Genomic DNA, 23,965 nt, shown 5'->3' with positions numbered 1-23,965 from the left:
TTGATTTTCATCAAAGATAACATGAGACCATGATTTTTTAGAGGGAATATGAAGGCACTGGTAACCTTGATGACCATTATTGTAACCATAAAAGATACACTTTTCTGTTTTAAAGTCCAATTGGTTATACCTATATGGTCTTAAACAAGGATAACATGCACACCCAAAGACTTTCAAAAATTTATAATTTGGTTGTTGTTTAAAAAGAACTTCATATGGACACTTGTTTTGAATGATAGAAGAAGGTAATCTATTAATTAGGAAGACAACAGTGCAAAAGGAAAAAGACCAATATTTGGTAGGCACAAACACTTAACTCATTAGGCTTAATCCAGTATCCACAATATAATGATGTTTTCTTTTAATTTCTCCATTATGTTCATGTGTGTGTGGACATGATATTCTGTGTGAAATATTATTGTCTTTTTAAAAAGGAATCCAAGGCTCTATACTCACCCCCACCATCAGATTGTAAAAACTTTATTTTTCTTTCAAAAAGGGCTTCAACTTTTTTCTTGAACAATTGAAAGACATTAGCAACATCAGATTTATAAGCAATCACATATATCCAAGTAAATTTAGAAAAGACATCAATAAAATGAATACAATAACAAAAATAGTTCATACTAATAATAGGGGTTGGGCCCCACACATCAGAATAAATCAACTCAAGAGGTTTAGACACTTTATGAGTAGACTTAGAAAAAGGAAGATCATGACTCTTTTCTTGTTGACATGCATCACACACATTAAAAAAAGATTGGTGATAATATGGGAGACCAAACTGTTGAATAACTCTTTGAACTATTTTAGCTATTGGATGACCTAGATGTTGGTGCCATTAATGAAGATGTGTCTTTTCTCCTACTAGGGCTGCAACCTGTAAATCATGATTATTTTGCTTTTCATTTGAAGAAAAAATTATTTGATAAAGTCTCTCACTGCTCCTCAAATGATCTCTTTCCCTAATTAGGGTGAAATTAAAAAAATATTATTGTCATGTGCAAATTTGTTGACTGAAAGTAACTTTCTCATAATACAAGGAAGATGCAAGACATCCTTAAGAAGAAGATTTGAACCATCAATAGAAATATAAGTAGAACCAATATGTTTAATCTGCAAACCTGATCCATCATCGATTTTGACAGAATATTTTCCTTCATAAGGAGAGTGTAGGGACAAGGAGTTCAAATCATGAGTAACATGATGGGAAGCTCCCGAGTCCTGGTACCAATTTCCTTCGTCAAAAGTTGAGGATGAAGCTTGATATGCTTGTGATGCTTGATATGCCTGTGGTATAGCTTCATGTGAAGCTGCAGGATTCCTTATACCAGGTCTCGTAATCTAAAAAAACTTCTTAGCTATGTGACCATGTTTGTCACAATATTGGCAAACCACTGTTGCTCAATTTTCAGTATTTCCCTGACCTTATCCTTGGAACCTGCCTCTACCCCTTTGTTGGTCGGCCCCTCTATTATTTTGATTTTGTCTGGGCTGATGTTGGATAAAATTGGCAGAGAATGTAGTAGTGACATCATCATGATTTGTATCACTAAATTGGCCCTCCTCAATTAAAAGAAGATTATGCAATTCATCAACAGTAACAACTTTTTGTGTAGAAATAGATGTCTTAAAATCTGCATATTTCTGCAGAAGATCTCTTAATAGGTGTAAAACTATATCTTCTTTACTAACAGGATGTGAAACAACTTCTAATTGATAAGAGAACATCTCAGCTTTCTGGAAGTACTCATTGATGGGTTTAGATCCCTTCTTTAAATTATGTAGTTGTTTCTTTTAATTAGAGAACTTTGGATCGAGACTTGGTAGCATAAGAATTTTTAAGAGTATTCCAGACTTCATAAAAGGTCTTAAGACCAACAATTTGAGTATAGGATCAGAAAGGGAGAAAATAATCCAGCTAAGAAGAAGTTGGTCATGCCTTAGCCAAATCAAGTAATCAGGATTAACAATTTGAGTTTTCCCGTCACTAGACAAAATATATTTTTGTGTCCTCTTCTTTGAGCCATCAATATAACCATAAAGGTCATAAGAAAGGAGAAGGGGAGTGAATTGAGACTCCCATAGCAGCTGCAGTCAACTTAGAAAGTTCTGTAAACTCGTAGGAGTAGGAAGCATTAATGGAAGCAAAGAACTTATCAAGGAAGAAGAGGAGGATGCTTCTGCCATTGATCTACTGCATGACGATCAATTCTGGTGTGGTTGAGAGCCAAGCTTTGATACCATGAAAGAGTTGAGATAAGAGAGAGAGAGAGAGAGAGAGAGAGAGAGAGAACTGATGCAATCACACAAGAAGGAACAATGTTTAATGTGGTTCGATTAAGGCACCTACTTCCATGATAATTCCTCATAAACTCAACACATGACGTGTGTGGGGGAGTTCTTAAATATATGTATCATCAGTCAAGGAGGTTTACAAGTAGATACATGTGATCTTGGATTCCAACGTAACCTCTTATGTTTATCTCCATCTTTAAGAGAGTTTGATAAAACTATAGGAGACGTTATATTAGGATGGGTATGAGACTTGAATAAGTATCCTTTCATAATTGGATCTTCATGTGAGGATAAGACTCCTTGTTTTGAGGATATATAGTCCTTGTTCATCTCTATCTTCTTCATAATTGACCTGCTAGAGTCCTTGTTCTCAGCTTTACCTTGAGACTCATCCTCATCCTTAACTGACTTGCTAGAGTCCTCGTTCCTAACCTTACCTTGAGCCTCATCTTCATCCTTAAAAGACTTGACCCAAAAACATCATACCCAATTGTTTTACTGAGTCCAGATAGGGCCTTAACCAAGTCTTGCCCATCTAAATTTCTGCCTGCTAATAATTAAGGATTGTGTTCAACTAGATCATGAGGCGCAACTTGACTTGGTCAGGTCAAAGTAGAATGCTCGAGTCAAATGAACCAAGATCCATGTTGTTCAAGCTCAATTGAGCCATGATCTAGGTTGTGAGATTGGGTCTGATATGATTTGGGAATGCACTGTTCTGCTACATTTGGGGGAAAGGAGGTATTTGTAAATCGTTTTTAGGTTTAATTTGCCTTGATTTCCAAATTATTCCCCAAAAATATTTGGTGTCATTTTTAAAAGCATCATGATTTTATGCCAACATTTTCAAAATCCCATATAATTTCATGCAAATCACTTTATTTGTAAAATATTATTTGAATTATGGTATCAACATTTTTCTAAATTTTAAATTTTGTATTTTCATAAATTTATTTTTGAATTTTATATATGCCAATAGTTTTATAATCTATACCACCCATTACTCTCTCTCTTTGTGGGCTTGTTGACACATTGAGGTGGTTGGATTGGGTTCAGCATGCTGGACCCAAGAACTCGTCTTGGTTGGGCAGAGAGACAGAGAGGTGTTTTGTAACGCCCCGGATTTCCAAAACAAAGCTAAGTTAAAATTTTCATGAATTTCTTTTTTTTTTCTTTGCAGCGGAACTTAGAAAGCTTTTAGCAGCGGAATAAGACGATAATGAGTCGTCGGTTTTAGAAAACTCCGAGCATGTTGCAGGTATGTGGCCAAGCAACTCATTGACCACCAAAGTGTTCCATTTTATCGAAAACATATGTTTATTACAACACTACTGCTTAGAAAAGCAGTGAAGGTTCAATAAAAAGGAAGCAGTACAACTCTGTCTAGAGAAACCCTAGAACTCGATGCCGCCTTACTCCGCATATCGCCACGCAGGTCCAACACCTGAAATCCCCATTAAACGGGGTCAGAACCACTGATGGTCTGGTAAGTAGGCAAACACCTATCTATTCAACTCAAGTAAATGCATAGACCACTCAGGGTCGCAGTTCGTAATACGATGCTCAAGCCTCCATGACTTAGCGTATATCGCAAAAGCCTCATCAGGGCTATGAGTTGAACATCCACGCAAGTCGTCATGACTTCGCATAAGCCTCTTCAGGGCTGTGAGTTAGAATAACCTCTTAAGTCTCTACGACTTAGCCTTGACTTCCTCAGAGTCACGAATGGATGTCTAGCTTAAGCCTTTATGCTTGGCACATCCGTATCCTACGAATCTAAGGACAGCTCTCCGAGCTTCACTTAGTCGTACGGATATCAATGGGGTTCTTTCCCAATCGGTACAGTAGTATACCGACCATGACACCTTCACAAAGGTTATGCAGGACTGACTCAACAACGTCATCCACTCATACATTCAAAGTAGCGTTGTACCTAAGCTAATGCTTTGTTTCGATAATTGCACCTCCCCCTGGGCTTAGGGGACTCATATCTGGACGACAACGCGACGATCTGGGGGTTGATTATTCTATGTATTTTAGATACCCCAGAGGCCTGTTGATCCCATCCCCCTAGTAGGACGGTACAGCATACCGGAAGAGATCCTTACTAGGTATCCGAATGCATTATGCTACTGCAGTAGTTGGGTTCAATCCTTAGATATTTAAGGATAACCACGACCTCCATACCTCTGAGTGACGAAGGCCATCAATGAACTCTATCAGGTTCGGGTGAAATATATGTCACTCAAGGCTGCGCCATCACCGTCTTCCTCGGTGACAAATTCTGAAAGGGGTCTGCCGGTCTTACAATTACTTGACGAACATTGCATGCCTATAGGGCAGCCTTTGAGAAGTATGTACCCGACTCCAATCAACCACACGGTTTTCACCGTGGAACAAAGGTTTTATTCATATGCATGCTTAACTCTGCTCTCGGCACTTCGGCCTTGACGAGCACTTCACCTCTTTCGGTGGAAACAACACACTCCGGCTCAGCGGCCCTTACGAGTCTGGTTGTCTGATAATTCTTAATAAGCATGCACATGACTCGATCTCTACGGATCGGCTACTCGGCGTATTTTTACGCAACGAGCTCAGGACCTTGTCAAGGCGCTACCACTACTTTGGCGCAACGGCTCTTACAAGTATGATGCCCTTGCAGGTGTCAGGGAGACGAGTCATTCTGACATCGTTCCAACAAAGGACATCATTGTGCCACTTAACTGGTTCTGGCAGCTCTTCTGCCAACCATTCTGTCAACACCTTCAATGCTCTACCGGCAGTGGTGCGACGAACCTTTCTACATCGTAGAAAGCGTTCCATAATTGGGTAGCACTTCTGTTACGTTCTTTCTGAGCCATTCTTAGCTCCTTCAGGAATTTCAGCAGCACTTCCTCTCTTTTACGGAGAAAGCGTGTGTTTCTTTTATCCATTTCAGCGGCATCTCCCCTCTTTGGTGGGAAATCGCTACGCTTAACTCGGGAAATGGATGCCCACCGTTGTGCGTACTTTGCATCCATCAAGGTTGCAGGAACCTTGGGCCATAGCCAGGCCATACGTAATTGATTTAGTCTTTACGTAAAGAGCATTTTGCCAAAAGGCGAAGCCTTTCCAATAGGGGCTTTATTCGTCAAGCAGAATCTTGTACGAGGAGCGGTAAGGGAATCGCATGGGCGATTTTGGAGTTGATCTCCATTTGAACGCTCACTTACGCGCCATATATGTAATATAAGCAGAAGCCTGTGCTTTATACAGCGACGGCGTAAAGGAAATGCATATACTATTGTTCAGGGTGTGTAACTGAACGAAATATTCTATATATATAACAAAGCAGAAGCCTTGGCATCGTTCGACGCGACGACGTAAGTAAATACATTGCAGAAAGCAGGAGCCTTGGCATCGTTCGACGCGACGACGTAAGTAAATGCATAATCGGAAGTGCTTTAATCGGAAGTACGGAAAGCAGGGAGCCTTGGCATCATACGACGCGACGGCAAAGGTAAATTACATAGCCTGTGCGATATAAGACGTGTCAGCAGAATCAGCAGATATACACCTAGATCTGTATCCAACGATAGTTACGAGGCGAGCGAGTGAACACCGAAGTGTCCTAGAGGGCTCAACCAAGAACTAGGGTGAGATACTATTTTGAAGAACTCATATACTGCGTATTCGAACATATATATCCGACGATAGTTACGAGGCGAGCGCGTGAACACCGAAGTGTCCTAGAGGGCTCAACCAAGAACTAAAGCAAGATACTACTTCAGAAAGTATATGCTATATATAAACAATCAAATACTTGAGAGAGATGGTTTAATGAAGCGAACTTACTTCAATTTGAGGAAGAAACGACTCTGATTGCTTCAAACGCTTCGAACGAGGCTCGACTTCGAAAAAGGATCAACTTCGAACTTCAGACGGAAAAGGACTTTGACTTTGAACCAAACCAGGTTCAAGTCAAGTCAACTGGGTTCAGACTTAGGTCAAGTAGGTTCAGACCTAGGTCAGGTGGGTTAGGACCAGGTCAGGCAGGCTCAGACCAGGTCAAGCAGGCTCAGGCTAAGTCAGGCAGGCTCAGACCAGGTCAGGTGGGCTCAGGTGGGCTAGGCTAGGTAGGGGAGGTTTGGAAAAAGGAGGAGAGAGAGAGGGGTTGGCGATTTTCTAAAGGAGGGGGGGGGTCCTCTATTTATAGGTTCTGAAACTTGGGCCCCAAGTTTCAGAATCCCCTCTTTACCCCTTGGCTTTTCAGAAATCCCTTCCATGGAAGGTGCTGGAAGGCTCTGGAAGGTGCTGGAAGGTGCTGGAATATTCTAGAATCTTCTAGAATATTTTTTGAGAAATATTTCTATGGGTCCCACACATATTTCTGTGGGTCCCGCAAGAATTTCGGGTTTTCGGCGATTTTTTTTCGAAAAATTCTGAGTACGCCATTATCTTCGTATTGATGCCACTAAGAAAGTTGGCTCGTAGGAATCCTTTGATTTTGTTCAGATAGGAAGTTATGGCTTCCAGAGTGTTTGAGCATATATTCGCGATTCGACGAATATCCTAAGTGTAACTGGCTCGCAGGAATTGATTCGTTTCGCATTCTGAAAAAAATGCCATTTTTAGCGGTAAATGCCTCATGAATTTTATTCAGATATTTTCTGAAAAATTGCGGGTCTTACATCATTACCCCCTTAAAGGAATTTCGTCCGCAAAATTCAGCGAAGAGTACAAGGTGAAGAGTTCAGGATATTTATCCTGCATATCCGATTCGGGCTCCCAAGTGCAATCATCGACTCCGTGATGTTGCCATCTCACTTTGACAAGTGGAATGACCTTCGTCCTTAGCACTTGCTCCCGTCGGTCCATGATCTCTACTGGCCTTTCTTTCACTGTCATATCCTCCTGGATGTCAATATCTTCATGTTGGATGACGTGGGAAGGGTCGTGAACGTATTTTCTAAGCATTGACACATGAAATACGTTGTGTATCTGTGTATACTGCGGCGGCAATGCTACTCTGTAGGCAGTCTCTCCTATCCGGCTCAAAACCTCGAAGGGACCAACGAATCTGGGGCTGAGCTTCCCCTTCTTTTCGAAACGAAACACACTCTTGGTTGGGGAGACCTTGATAAAAACTTTATCTCCAACCGCAAAAGTGAGTTCCCTACGCCGCTGATCAGCGTAGCTCTTCTGTCGACTCTGAGCAGTCAGTAGCTTCTTCCTGATCATGTGGACCTGCTCAGTATAATGCTGCAACACTATGGGCGAGTCCAAGGTTCGCTCACCCACTTCACCCCAATGGATTGGTGATCGACAGGGTCGCCCGTACAAGGCTTCATACGGTGCCATTCCAATGCTAGCGTGGTGGCTATTATTATAAGCAAATTCAGCCAACGCTAGGTGGGAATCCCAATCACCTTTCCATTCTAGCATACAGGCTCTTAGCATATCTTCAAGAGTCTGTATGGTTCGTTCTGATTGCCCATCTGTTTGGGGATGGAATGCTGTACTGAACTTGAGTTTCGTCCCCAGGGCTCTTTGAAGCTGCTCCCAAAAGTGAGAGGTGAACTTCGGGTCACGATCGGATATGATCAAAATCGGCACTCCATGGAGTCTAACGATTTCCCGAATGTAGATCTCTGTCAACCGCTCAGTTGAGTATCGAGTGTTGATCTGCAGGAAGTGAGCAGACTTGGTGAGTCTGTCCACGATCACCCATATTGAATCGTGTTGTCTCTTGGACCGAGGCAATCCAACGATGAAATCCATCGTAATGCCCTCCCATTTCCATTCTGGAATCTCGATCCGTTGCATTTTTCCACCAGGTCGTTGATGCTCAATTTTTACTTGCTGGCAGATTAAACACCTTGAGACAAATGTAGCCACATCACGTTTCATACCCCTCCACCAGTACTTTCTCTGTAAGTCCCGAAACATTTTTGTACCTCCAGGGTGAATGGTGTACTTGCTGTTATGAGCCTCTTGGAGTACTCCCTGTCTTAGCTCAGGGTTATTTGAAACCCAAATTCTTTCTTCCATCCATATTCCTCCATCCTCTTTTAAATGGAAGAAAGTGTCATCTTTTGCAGCACGAGCTTTTAATTCCAAGTACTGGGGGTCCTTGAACTGTTCGGCTATGATGCGATCGAGGATCTCGATATGGATTGTCAGGCATGACAATCGAATCTTTCCTGGGTTAGCCAGGAATGGCTTCCAACTGATAAAATCCTCCATCAGCTTCCATTGTCCGGTGAGGCTGACCAGAGTGCCAACAGGCTTGCGACTAAGGGCATCTGCTACAACATTCGCTTTTCCAGGGTGATAGAAAAGCGTGAATTCATAGTCTTTGAGGAATTTCAGCCATCGCCGTTGCCGCATATTGAGTTCCTTTTGAGAAAAGAGGTATTTTAGGCTTTTATGGTCCGACATGACCTCAAATTTCTCTCCATAAAGGTAGTGTCGCCATATTTTAAGTGCGAACACTACCGCGGCAAGCTCAAGATCGTGGGTTGGATAGTTTTTCTCATGAATTCTTAACTGACGGGATGCATAGGCGATTACTTTGCCATGCTGCATCAATACGCAACCCAGACATGTTCCCGAGGCATCGGTATAAGCCACGAAGCCTCCTTGACCAACACGTAAGGTAAGGACAGGGGCAATGGTAAGCCTCTGTTTGAGAACCTCAAAGCACTCCTTACACTGGTCAGTCCATTCGAACTTGACTCCCTTTTTCAACAATTTTGTCATCGGTACGGCGATTCGGGAGAAGTCTTGTATGAACTTCCGATAATATCCGGCAAGTCCAAGGAAGCTGCGGACCTCAGTGATATTTTCTGGCTGCTTCCAGTCTATCACAGCTTCGACCTTCGCAGGATCTACTGCAATTCCATCTTTGGAGATCACATGGCCAAGGAACATTACTTTGTCTAGCCAGAATTCACATTTTGAAAACTTGGCATATAACTGATTATCTTGAAGGGTTTTCAAGACGATTCTCAAGTGCTCCTTGTGTTGTTCCTCATTCTCTGAATACACGAGAATGTCATCAATGAAGACGATGACAAAAGTGTCTAAGTATGGCTTGAACACTCGGTTCATCAGGTCCATAAAGACAGCAGGCGCATTAGTAAGTCCGAAGGGCATTACTACGAACTCATAATGGCCATATCTCGTTCTGAAGGCAGTCTTAGGTATATCCTCCTCCTTAACTCTGAGCTGATGGTATCCAGACCTGAGGTCGATCTTGGAGAACACTCTCGCTGTTCTGAGCTGATCGAATAAGTCCTCAATCCGAGGCAACGGGTACTTATTTTTAACGGTTGCCTGGTTAAGCATCCGATAATCGATGCATAACCGAAGGGATCCATCCTTCTTCTTTACAAATAGTACCGGGGCTCCCCATGGTGACATACTTGGTCGGATGAACCCTTGTTCCATCAGTTCTTCCAACTGACACTTCAACTCACTGAGTTCAGCTGGTGCCATACGATAAAGGGCTTTGGATATTGGCGCTGTTCCAGGTAAGGATTGAATTCCGAATTCAACCTCACGAAGTGGCGGAAGTCCTGGCAATTCCTCAGGAAACAGATCGGGAAACTCCCGCACTACTTCCAAACTCTCAAGGGGTTGGTCGTTGGATTTTTCCACCGAGAGACTCAACAGGAAGGCCACACAACCCTTCCTAAGGTATTTTTGTACCTTAAGTGCTGATATGAGCCTTTTTTGTGGAACTGGTTTGGATAACCAGTATTCCATCTTAGGCAATCCGGGTCGAGATAGAATTACTCTGCCCTCGCGGCACAGAATCTTGGCATTATTCTGAGCCAACCAATTCATTCCCAGAATGACATCGTACTGTATCATATCGATCAGGATGGCGTCAGTAGGCAAGTGTTGCCCTGCTATCTCAATATCCAAATTTTTCACACACCGGATACATTTGGTGCGTGAACCCAACGGGTTATATACTTCGATCATTTTATCAATCGATTGCACCGAGGCGTGGAGTTGTTCGGTGAAATCGTCAGAGATAAACGTATGAGTAGCACCACAATCAAACAAGACGTAAGCTGCATGTCCATTAACAGGTACGGTGCCTTCAATGAGGTCACCGGTTTCGACTTGTTCAGTCGTTACTGCGTATACACGACCTGCAGCAGGCCTTTGTTCTACTCTAGGTGGGGGTCGTTGGACTAATGTTCGTTGTGGTACTTGTTGAGAGGGTCCGGCAGATCCGGCATTCCTCCTCTGCTCATCAATAAGCTTCTTCCTGCATTGTCTTGCAATGTGGCCCACTTTGCCACAGTAGAAGCATCCCCCTGTGTCACGTGGACATGGTCCTCTTGCGTGATTAACATGGCATTTTGGGCAGTTTGGGTTGGACTGCAGGTTGTTTGGAGCCATGTTCTACCTTGGCCTTACAACTTGTTGAGTGTTGTTCCCACCTTGGAACCTTTTCTTCTGAAAGGGTTGTCGTGAACCCTGGCCACTTGGAAACATTCTCTTCTTGTTCCCACCATCAACTATGGGCCTTTTTGCTATGATCACTTTTAATCGCTCCCAATCCACTTGTATTTTTTAAGCTGCTGCCACAGCCGTTTGAAACGTTTGGGGCATGCTGGTGATAACCCGTGACCTTAGCCCTTCTCGCAATCCATTGATGTACTTGTCGGCTCTTTCTTGGTCGGTCTCAAATAACCGGGAGCAGTACCGTTCAAGATTTTGAAATTTGGTGGTATAGTCAATCAGATTCATGCCACCCTGCTCCAATTCCAGAAACTCCATCTTCTTCTTGTTTCTGGAGTGTAATGGAAAGTAATTATCCATGAAAGCTCTCCGGAAGTCAGTCCAAGGAATGACTTCAACTTACGAGAACTGGATAATCTTAGTGGTATCCCACCACTTTTGTGCGTTGTCTTTCAGCCTGTACGTGCCAAAGTTGGTCTTCTTTTCTTCTGGTACTCCCAGCACCAGGAAGGCACGTTCGGTCTCTTCGACCCAACTTTCTGCCAGTTCAGGATCGGCTCTACCGGCAAAGACTGGTGGATCGAGCTTGAGGAATTTTTCATAGGTTATTCCACCAAGGTTTTCGCTTCGAGGTGCGACTGGTTCTGGCCTTGTTTCTCGAATGGCAGTAACCAAATTGTTGAGTGTTTCCAGCAGAAATCCTTGAGTATGGGACTCCTCGCTTGGTATGGTTCTCCTCGTCGTAGGAGTCATTTATCTACCACATACAAGCAACGTGTTTTAGTTTCACAATGTATATATCGAAGCAAAGTTCTATTTACTTAATATACATCACATTTACACAAGCATCGCCTTAAACAAAATGTCATGCCGCACTGGCAGACTTTTAGGCGTTGAGAAACTAGGTACATGAGTCTATTGACTCCAAAACACTACCAGTCTCTTCTAGGAACTGGATTTCTTTCTTGACCCAAAGAACCTGAAGTATCGTTTACTTCCACATTGCCTTGGTGCAGGCACAACTAGCTTTGGCTTGGGCGGCACTTCCGCACTCTCAAGCGACTCTTGTGGATAGATCAGTGATGCCGGTCCACTTGCCCATTCAGTGGCATCATGGCTCGGGGAATCCGAGACCATAACGGGATGATATAGGTTGTATCCCTCTTCCTGGCCATTCAGACTCGGCGTTGGTGAAGCCGCTTTGTTCCCCCATATAATAGTACTTTGATTCGAGGAATCTGAAATCATAATGGGATTATTTGATTCGAGGAATCTGAAATCATAATGGGATTATAGAAGAAGTTGTTGCATCCCTCCTCCCAACTGTGCAAGCTAGGCGTACATGATGCCTGTTGATAGCCTTGCGATTGACCAAATCCCTCAAGGAAGTTCAAGTCAAATCCTACCAGAGACGGTAGTTCATCAGAAGTTGCTGGAATACGGCTACTCCCTCTACTGGAGTAATGTGGCCCACTAACACGCGAGGTCTCATCCCTAAGACCAAGCGATCCCCGCCGACCCATATCGGCGCTATGTTTCATTTGGCATTCGTTGGCGGAATGCCCTCCTTCGCCACAATATTGACAGTCTTGGACTTCATATGGGCATACCCACTCATCGTGCATGATCCCGCAACGATAGCAGTATCCTCGGGACTCGTGAGTTGCCATCTATACAAAGATGCACCCAGATCAGAACAAAAAGTACAAAATATACTTACAGTGCGATATGATGGACAAGACGGATCTCGAACCAGGTTTCTCAGACTCTTGCTCTGATACCAATTCTGTAACGCCCCGGATTTCCAAAACAAAACTAAGTTAAAATTTTCATGAATTTTTTTTTTTCTTTGCAGCGGAACTTAGAAAGCTTTTAGCAGCGGAATAAGACGATAATGAGTCGTCGGTTTTAGAAAACTCCGAGCACGTTGCAGGTATGTGGCCAAGCAACTCATTGACCACCAAAGTGTTCCATTTTATCGAAAACATATGTTTATTACAACACTACTGCTTAGAAAAGCAGTGAAGGTTCAATAAAAAGGAAGCAGTACAACTCTGTCTAGAGAAACCCTGGAACTCGATGCCGCCTTGCTCCGCATATCGCCACGCAGGTCCAACACCTGAAATCCCCATTAAACGGGGTCAGAACCACTGATGGTCTGGTAAGTAGGCAAACACCTATCTATTCAACTCAAGTAAATGCATAGACCACTCAGGGTCGCAGTTTGTAATACGACGCTCAAGCCTCCATGACTTAGCGTATATCGCAAAAGCCTCATCAGGGCTATGAGTTGAACATCCACGCAAGTCGTCATGACTTCACATAAGCCTCTTCAGGGCTGTGAGTTAGAATAACCTCTGAAGTCTCTACGACTTAGCCTTGACTTCCTCAGAGTCACGAATGGATGTCTAGCTCAAGCCTTTATGCTTGGCACATCCGTATCTTACGAATCTAAGGACAGCTCTCCGAGCTTCACTTAGTCATACGGATATCAATGGGGTTCTTTCCCAATCGGTACAGTAGTATACCGACCATGAAACCTTCACAAAGGTTATGCAGGACTGACTCAACAACGCCATCCACTCATACATTCAAAGTAGCGTTGTACCTAAGCTAATGCTTTGTTTCGATAATTGCACCTCCCTCTGGGCTTAGGGGACTCATATCTGGACGACAACGCGACGATCTGGGGGTTGATTATTCTATGTATTTTAGATACCCCAGAGGCCTGTTGACCCCATCCCCCTAGTAGGACGGTACAGCATACCGGAAGAGATCCTTACTAGGTATCCGAATGCATTCTGCTACTGCAGTAGTTGGGTTCAATCCTTAGATATTTAAGGATAACCACGACCTCCATACCTCTGAGTGACGAAGGCCATCAATGAACTCTATCAGGTTCGGGTGAAATATATGTCACTCAACGCTGCGCCATCACCGTCTTCCTCGGTGAGAAATTCTGAAAGGGGCCTGCCGGTCTTACAATTACTTGACGAACATTGCATGCCTATAGGGCAGCCTTTGAGAAATATGTACCCGACCCCAATCAACCACACGGTTTTCACCGTGGAACAAAGGTTTTATTTATATGCATGCATAACTCTGCTCTCGGCACTTCGGCCTTGACGAGCACTTCACCTCTTTCGGTGGAAACAACACACTCCGGCTCAGCGGCCCTTACGAGTCTGGTTGTCTGATAATTCTTAATGAGCATACACATGACTCGATCTCTACTGACATCGTTCCAACAAAGGACATCATTGTGCCACTTAACTGGTTCTGGCAGCTCTTCTGCCAACCATTCTGTCAACACCTTCTCTGCTCTACCGGCAGTGGTGCGACGAACCTTTCTACATCGTAGAAGGCGTTCCATAACTGGGTAGCACTTCTGCTACGTTCTTTCTGAGTCATTCTTAGCTCCTTCAGGAATTTCAGCAGCACTTCCTCTCTTTTACGGAGAAAGCGTGCGTTTCTTTTATCCATTTCAGCGGCATCTCCCCTTATTGGTGGGAAATCGCTACGCTTAACTCGGGAAATGGATGCGCACCGTTGTGCGTACTTTGCATCCATCAAGGTTGCAGGAACCTTGGGCCATAGCCAGGCCATACGTAATTGATTTAGTCTTTACGTAAAGAGCTTTTTGCCAAAAGGCGAAGCCTTTCCAATAGGGGCTTCATTCGTCAAGCAGAATCTTGTACGAGGAGCGGTAAGGGAATCGCATGGGCGATTTTGGAGTTGATCTCCATTTGAACGCTCACTTACGCGCCATATATGTAATATAAGCAGAAGCTTGTGCTTTATACAGCGGCGGCGTAAATGAAATGCATATACTATTGTTCAGGGTGTGTAACTGAACGAAATATTCTACATATATAACAAAGCAGAAGCCTTGGCATCGTTCGACGCGACGGCGTAAGTAAATACATTGCAGAAAGCAGGAGCCTTGGCATCGTTCGACGCGACGGCGTAAGTAAATGCATAATCGGAAGTGCTTTAATCGGAAGTACGGAAAGCAGGGAGCCTTGGCATCATACGACGCGACGGCAAAGGTAAATTACATAGCCTGTGCGATATAAGACGCGTCGGCAGAATCAGCAGATATACACCTAGATCTGTATCCAACGATAGTTACGAGGCGAGCGAGTGAACAACGAAGTGTCCTAGAGGGCTCAACCAAGAACTAGGGTGAGATACTATTTTGAAGAACGCATATACTGCGTATTCGAACATATATATCCGACGATAGTTACGAGGCGAGCGCGTGAACACCGAAGTGTCCTAGAGGGCTCAACCAAGAACTAAAGCAAGATACTACTTCAGAAAGTATATGCTATATATAAACAATCAAATACTTGAGAGAGATGGTTTAATGAAGCGAACTTACTTCAATTTGAGGAAGAAACGACTCTGATTGCTTCAAACGCTTCGAACGAGGCTCGACTTCGAAAAAGGATCAACTTCGAACTTCAGACGGAAAAGGACTTTGACTTTGAACCAAACCAGGTTCAAGTCAAGTCAACTGGGTTCAGACTTAGGTCAAGTAGGTTCAGACCTAGGTCAGGTGGGTTAGGACCAGGTCAGGCAGGCTCAGACCAGGTCAAGCAGGCTCAGGCTAAGTCAGGCAGGCTCAGACCAGGTCAGGTGGGCTCAGGTGGGCTAGGCTAGGTAGGGGAGGTTTGGAAAAAGGAGGAGAGAGAGAGGGGTTGGCGATTTTCTAAAGGAGGGGGGGGGTCCTCTATTTATAGGTTCTGAAACTTGGGCCCCAAGTTTCAGAATCCCCTCTTTACCCCTTGGCTTTTCAGAAATCCCTTCCATGGAAGGTGCTTGAAGGAGCTGGAAGGCTCTGGAAGGTGCTGGAATATTCTAGAATCTTCTAGAATATTTTCTGAGAAATATTTTTGTGGGTCCCACACATATTTCTGTGGGTCCTGCAAGAATTTCGGGTTTTCCGCGATTTTGTTACAAGGATATCCACTTTCACTCTACTTTCCATTCTTCTCTTCAAAATAAGCGATTTTGTTTCTGCTCTCTAGGAATTGATATGTTGATTTTCAATTGATGGTATTCTTTCCCATATTATATTTCATCATCAGTCTTGCCCTTTCGTTTCTTTCTTTCAGTTTCAGTTTTAGGTGTCCGAGAAAGAATATGATGGTCACATTTTTGCTACATACAATTAGCATTGCACATTTTCTGGTGTGATCATGACGAGAAAATGTTTCCAATATTAAATGTTTGAGGAGTGAATTTGTTGTCTGTTTTAGTTCAACTTAAGTATCATTGTTGAGGGAAACTGAAATATGTGAACCAGCAAAATATGTAAACTAGTATGAATCGAGATTTCCATAGGGTTTTTAATTAGTAAATCTAACCTTGCAGATGCATTCAGTGTGGTCTATTTGCTTGGAATCGACTATTTGATCATTGTACGAAATGTGATTTTATATGCTTGAATATTTACACAGATTTTAATCCGTTGATTTTCAAACCTTAAAATATCCTTCTTATAAATCATAATCAGATGATCTAAGAGTCTATTTTTATAAAACCAAGCATCTGGATCACATTCGTTCAGTGAAATTTTTGAAAAAAAAAACTATGAAAATCTCGATGCATACCAGTTTACATATTTGGTTGGTTTACATGTTCCAGTTACCCTCATTGTTGATATTGTCACTATTATAGCTATTTAGAGGGTTTTCTTACTTGTAATTATGAATAAAAACATTGAATTACACCTTGATTTTTTTTTACGAGGAACCCTCCTCACCCACAGAAGAAAACTCCGGGTGGAGCCCCATGACCACCCTGCCTTACGTGGCCCACCTCTGAAAGCTAAGGACATAGCCAACGGGGTTTGATCTGGTGTCTTGACCTCAGCACTCTATCAACAACCCTGCTGGCAACTGGCCGTCTCAACTAGCGACCGCCTTGTTACCGCACGGTAACTGGCATCACTATGCACAATAGTGTAGGCAGAGTATATATAACAAGGCAAATAAAATACAGTCTAGTAGGCATACTCAGGCGTAGGCTAATAATACATTCATGATAAATACACATCATTCACATGATTAGTACAAGATGATATTTTGCTAAATATTAAAAATTGCATACAAACACTCATCGGCACTAACCAACTCAAAGAATAGCCTGTGATAGGTAAAGATGTTCACAGAAATAACTATCCTAACCGACCACCATATGACAGCACTTGTGGTTTATTTGAGATGGATGGTGGATCGCATTAGTTATAAAACTAAAACATGCAAAAAAAAAAAAAACAAATTCAACACATACACAAATATCTAGCTTGACCCCATCAAATATAGATCATCAACATGTTCAAGCATCGCAATCCACAAATTCTCATGAAAAAAAACATAAAATCTCAAATATTGGAGCAATAGTAGATAAAAAAATCCACGTTCCTGAATCGTCGCTTCATTTTCCCCATTCTCTGAGAGAGAGAGAGAGAGAGAGAGAGAGAGACGAATCAAAGATATCAACATTACGACAGGTTCAACAGCCGTTGAAACCGACAAACAAGACAAAGAACACATAAGCCAAAAATAGACACAAAATACAGATAAAATCCGAGGCGATCAGTCCGGATCCGGGGGAGGCCTTAGCGGCAAGTGGCGTTGAGATCCGGAAGACATATGCGTAACGATGCGTATACATCCGCCAAAATATAATTTACTAACTTGTTGAAATTAATCGGGGTCTGCCTGAAAATAGCATTGTTGCGCGACATCCAAACGGCCCACCAGGAAGAGAGCAACCAAGTTCTCCAAATGATCCGCCAACTTTTACATCTACGAACTGGCTGGGGTCCCCACAAGAGGTCTACAACGAAAGACTCCTGGCGCACGGACACGACCGGTTTATTCCAGGTAACCTTAAAGATATCTTGAAAGACCTGACATTCCCAGAATAGGTGCAACGCAGATTCCTCGGCCCTCTTGCAGAGAACACATTTACTCACAATACAGAAACCTATAGACTTGAGGAAGCTATCCGTCTGCACCCGATCATGCAAAATAAGCCAAGTAAGGAAGCGCGCTCTCGGAAGAGGACCTTTGCCCCAGATAATTCTCATATGGAACCGATTCACACCTGTCGGAAGGAGAGAAAGGTAGGTGTCTTTGGTGCGGACGGAGCCATTCGGGGTGATCGCTCTACAAAGGAACTGGCTCTGAGCGATGTCGTCGCCCTCACCACCCCACACAGCAGACCAAGCTTGAATCCACGATCTCCGCAGATGCGAAATGGGCGACCTAATTGCGTGCTGACCCCCAAACAAAGACTCCACTGATCCATATTTAGCCTGAAGGAAATTCGCACAAGGGGACCCCGATTGATGTGCAAGCCAACTTTGCTTAACAACCAGAACAGTACTTCTTAACCTAGAGTCCGAAATCCCCAAACCCCCTCTATTCTGTGGTAGCCTTATCGTTTCCCAACCCACAAGGTGACGTTTTTTATTGTTACCTTGCACAGACCACAGAAACCTGGTCAATACTCTAGAGAGCTTCTTATTGATCCCCACAGGCATAAGGAACATAGACATAATAAATTCTGGCATCGCATTTAAAACATGCTTGATGAGAGTAAGCCTGTCGGCAATCAAAAGGTAGGAGGCTTGCCAAGTCGAAATTTTAGTCTGAACCTTTTGGAGAGTGGCGTTCCAAGCAACTGATGGAATCCCTGAGAGCTGAAGCGGCAGACCAAGGTAGGAGAAAAACTTATCCGAAGTGGCACACTGAAAGATCTTCTGCCCAATGGCCTGCATATGCGGAGGAACATTGATCATGGACATGCAACACTTATCATTGTTTAGCAAGAGGCCCGACATCGATAGAAAGAAGAGGATGATGAGCCTGACTCTTAACATCTGTTCAATGGATCCAACGCCGAAAACAATCATATCATCGGCGTAAGTAAGAATATTGCTCTGGAACTCCTGAACTCCTAGTGGCTTAATAAAACCACACCCCACGGCCCTCTTGAGCAAGACTACAATGCCTTCAGAAACGACGTTAAAAAGCAAAGGGGACAAGGGGCATCCTTGCCGAATACCAAGCCCAACCTTGAACAGATTACCACAGGCCCCGTTAATCTGAATTTGGGACTGTGCATTAGTGACCAACTCACGCACTCAGCTAGAGAAGCGTCGACCAAATCCAAAGTTCTCCAACATGTGAAAGAGGAAAGGTCAGTGCATCGAGTCATACGCTTTGTGGAAGTCAAGTTTAAGAGTAAAGAACGGCCTCCCGCTGGACTTCATAGAGTGAACCACCTCTGTGGTCAAAATAAATGAATGTTGCTGCCGTCTATGGGGAATGAAGGCAAATTTATGCTATAAACTGGGGCAGGTTAGCAGCTAGTTTAGTCCCACATCGTTTATTTTGATAATAAATTTATGCTTTATATATAAGATCTCCAACAACTTTTTCTTTCTTTGGAGACATCTGATAAAATTGAAACGATACAGAGCATGGCTCCTGCTCAATGATGACATGCAACACAAATCGAGAAATGGTCTACATTTTTTTTTTCTCTGTTTACCTCAAAAAATAATTCCTTTCTGTTTGAGTTTGCTGGCTAGATTTCTCCTCAATTTTGATGCAAGGATCTTGGTTTTCTCTGTACTTCCTTGCCTTTTTTCTTCATAAGAAAACGACTTAGTTCTGCTCTCTGGGAATCAATGAGGTGATTTTCAATTGGTGGCGAACTGTTTTCCAACTTTTCTCATGACTCTGCTTCCTTCCTTCAGCAGCCAATATATTTTTGAAATTACAGATATAAGCCAATATGCTTTTGAAATTCTCGTGATTTTATTGTGAGATTTTCAGAAATCGATATAATCCTAAAAAAACATGTTATTTTCAAAATATCACGTTTTTATCGTGATCTAACTTTCAGGCTCTAACTAGCTTGGACGTAGAACTAAAATTAACAATCCATTGAATCAATTGTTGGGTCTGGGTACGAATCAAACAGCACAAATTCGCAACCCATTTTTTAACTAGAGGTGTAAATTCCACATCACATCATAGGCGATCAGTATGCATACCGGTACTTGACACAGAGAGAGAGAGAGTAGGGTGAGAGCCGATCTCGTCTTAAAAGTATGAAAATGTTCTCAGTCAATGTGGACCCAGTCCATTTTCTTCTTGTGATATTTAGTCTCCAATGAGGCTGACAGTACTTTGGATGTATTGTCTACACCCGTACCATGTTTTTTTTTGAAAGGCAAGCTGGGGTTAGGCAGACCCCCACCAGTTATTATTCAACCATATCGGGTTTTGAACCTGCAACGTCCCACGACAGGGAGACTCGCAATGACAGCTACTACCAACCACGCCGATGGTGCACCCATACCATGTTGGATCAAAGTGGGGTGGTTGTGAGGGTGCTGAGATATAAGCACCGGATCAAATCCCACTGGCACATAGCTGTGATTGTAGCTTTTGGAGGTGGGTCCACGTAAGTCAGGATAATCGTGGGGCCCCACTCGGCATTTTTTCCCCCTTGGGCGGGTTTCTCATCATAAAAAAAAAAGATATTCTCTTATGTATTATTCATAAATGTGGTGTGTATCCTCGTTCCCACAGCCATATCCATGTGACATGGATTATCAATATCGAATCTCATAAAAAAAAGATACTCTCTCTCTCTCTCTCTTATTCTTGATAATTAGCTTGGTCAGTAGATGGGTTGGGCAAATGACCACACCCAGATCCATCCAGTCTAAACCTGAACCATATATCCATTTAACTATTTTTCACCAGATGTGGGCTGTGGTGCACATTGACAGATCCAGCACATTTCAAGAAACATATAATTCACACATAGAGATATGACAAAACTTTTAATTTTCATTCATAACCAAAAAATAAAAACATGGCAAATTAATATGCCTTATTGTGTAAACATTTTCTAAGCAACAGGAAGGGCTCCCTATCTTGCTCTTCTTTTCCACTTTGACATGTATATATGGAACCCATTCCTGTGAGAATGATGTTGTTGTGAGGCTTATTTGAGGTTGTGGCAGGCACCATTGCACTCGTCCGCTGAATCAAAGCATTTGTGTATGAGGCTACAACACCAACGCCCAGGGGGTTGCTCAAAGCATGACTCTTGACCTGCATCAAAATTCCAAACAATCTTCAAGTCTCATTACAGAGTAAAATAGATGCATGTCCAATGTTACAAGACGATAAATCTTAAAATTCAAAACAATGATCAAATTTTATTTTTTATTACACTAATACTGAGATCTTTTAATAAAAAAAAGAAAAAGAAACCGCACAAAGTATTGAATAAAACATGTACAAACATGTCCAAGTTCAAGAACTTACTTTTGAAAGGGAAAAAACAAAACATCTTGAACTTAGGCATGTTATACGGGTTCTACTCAAAACTTGTTTCATGAAACTTGGTGTTTCATGAAACTTGGTGTATCGGATTCTGCACATCCTTCAACTTGAATGCCTTAAACTAACGCACTTAACCAGGTGTGTGGAGACCTTGCGGGCCAGTGAGGCAGTAGTTAGAGAGATTACCTTGAACAAGAACCACAAGGAGGAGCAAAGCAAAGGGAAAGGAGAATGAAGCGAAGCAAAGGAGCCATTGATGGATTGGATACGCTGGTGCTATGGGTAAACAAACTTCATGATGAGGTATTTATAGTGATTCTATGATGGATGGGGTCAGAGGCAAGGGATGCTTTTGATATACATGATGTAATGACTGATGATACAAATGGTATGTAGGAGGTTCATGGATAGATAGACATGATAAGATCATATTTCTTGTTTTTGGAAGAAAATGGTAAGATAATGACGGTGCATATCTCTCCATGAGGCACTATTTTTGCTATAAATGCTGGTGCAACCATAACCGGAATTATATGATGTTATGGGATGAGAATGGTGCCTGCCGTGTTCCTCTAGCATATGCTTCACTATAAAAATATGGGTGCCAAGAAAACAATGCATATGTGATGCAGTGGAAAGGAGTATCGCTCCTGAACCCTGCAAAAATTGATACCCTAGCTCAGCAACGAAACTAAGAAACTAGAAAAACATGAAAAATAACATAAAATTGAAGGAAAATCAGCTAAAATCACTCATAATGCATTCATCTAGCTCATATGTCTCTATACAATGAATATATATAGCGAACAATAACTAAACCCAAATCCTCCTACGGATTTGAGTTAGATTCAAAATTCAATTAAGATATGAAAAAGATAAAAAATATGATCCTAAACTAAGTTCCAAACTAAATAATAAAAATAAATAAATAATGAAAATGGATCGGAATAGACCCTATGGACCTAGTATGTCTCGCTTTTGCTCCTGCATCATTCTTACTAGGTTGGATAAGACTTTCCCTCAAGGCTGGTTCGTGCTTCCGCTTTTACCAATTTTGCCTTACTATTAGGGTCATGTATGCACAATATACAATAGAAACAATGCTATGTGCCTATGACCGGACATAGCAAGTATGGCCCACTCTGAGATGTATAGAAAAATCAGGTATGCTCTTCCGAAACCAACCATAATCATCCATCATGCCTCCAAAGTGATATGAATTGAATGGATCTAGATTTGGTAGACCTAATAAAAATAGACTCCAATCCACAAATGCTATTTTAATGACAAATTGAATCTCACACTCCAAAACATCCATCATCCCTTTCTCTTCAACCAAATCCAATAATTAAATAAGGTAGGTATGGGTTATGGGGTTTGGATATAAGAGGCTTTTGGGTTTGGATGCTAGGTATGGTTTGAGACCGCTCATTTTGAACTAGATCCAATTGGGTTTCAACATCAAGGAATTGAGAATAAATATGGAAAAATTCTTGTTGGATTGAATTTAGTAGGATTTTGGTTCAGATCAAAATTGGGTTTATCTATGAAGGAGTCAATAGATTCTATAATGGGTTTTGGAAGATCCAATAAATTGAATTTAAATTCATTATGAGATTCTAGATTCAAATCCTCTTTAATTAGATATGGGTCTTTAGGAAGATCTTGGGTAAGTTCTATTGGATGCTTATCTAGATTAGATTCTAAATTGGTTTTACCTATTTGGGTTTGGGGAGAACTTTTAGAAACGAGTAGATTTTTTAGATATACTAGTTTATGGCTTTTGGAGCATAATCAGAAAGAACAAACCTTGTTTGCATCAAATGTTGCATCTCCTCCTACGTTTGAACCAGTCTCATACCTCGGTTCTCTCAATCTTTTTCCAACTCATCCCACCATACTTGGGATGAACCTCGAAGTCGTGTTGCTGCCAATAGAACCTTGTGATGCTCTGAAATATAATGGTACTCGACGTAGAACCACGGCACATAAGACCAATCAAAGAAAATATTTATATTCAATAAGCCATGAAACTCTAGAAACTCTACTTTGAACTTGTAGGTGTTGGCCCGCTTGAGTTGGATCTCAGTTGATTGGAATATTGGGGCTTGTGTGTTGCTTTGGGTTTGAGGATGGGTTTGGGCCAATTGTGGATCCAGAAATATGCAATTGTTTGGATAGGTATGAGATTGGGTGTGGGTAGGATCTTATTGGGTTGGGTGCAAAATTTGGGTTTGGTAATTACCTAAATGGTTTAAACGTGGGTTTGAACCAAAGTGGGGGGAATTTAAGGAATTATGGGTCAAGTTCAGGTCTAAAACAAGGCATCATGTATTAAATGAATGTTGAAACCGGTTTGGAGCCTCTCATCTAGTTTCACAGGCTGTATAATAGGGATCATAAGGGTGAAAATTAGATCAAACTGGTTTTAAACTGAACCGGTTTAGCTTGCTTTACTCACCCTCATGATGGAACATGAGGGGTGAGAGGGGGTGCGGATAGGGTTTGGACACCGTAATGTAGACACCCCATTTTTACCAAGTCATTTTACATATCAAAGAATTCATATTGATTGGCTTACTCCAAAACAAGGTTAACTTTGATCCTATTTTTGGCCTCCAAAACTATCTCTTCAACATTTATGACCAAAAGAAAAAATGTAGAGAATGTCAGCTTTTAAACAAACAAAAATCTATGTAGATTTGACATCAAGATCAAAAGTTCTGACTAAAACTAGATATCAGTAGTTTACGATACATAGTGTCATCAACATTTTTCCTAACTATAGTTAGTATCCAACCCTTTTTCATGTTTGTCATTAG

At 42.1% G+C, this 23,965-nt stretch overlaps 1 non-coding gene across 1 annotated transcript; it reads left to right on the top strand.

Moving 5' to 3' along the window:
• Positions 1 to 19,214: 19,214 nt before the first annotated feature.
• On the top strand, positions 19,215 to 19,314 carry LOC149848841 (U6 spliceosomal RNA). Its single transcript, XR_016426384.1, has one exon. It is a non-coding gene; the product is annotated as a U6 spliceosomal RNA (small nuclear RNA).
• The last annotated feature ends 4,651 nt before the right edge of the window (positions 19,315 to 23,965 follow it).

Source organism: Nuphar pumila, chromosome 1, assembly GCF_984573655.1.
Source record: "Nuphar pumila chromosome 1, dmNupPumi1.hap1.1, whole genome shotgun sequence".
Classification (NCBI taxonomy): Eukaryota; Viridiplantae; Streptophyta; class Magnoliopsida; order Nymphaeales; family Nymphaeaceae; genus Nuphar; species Nuphar pumila.
This window is presented reverse-complemented; position numbering and strand designations above follow the sequence as displayed.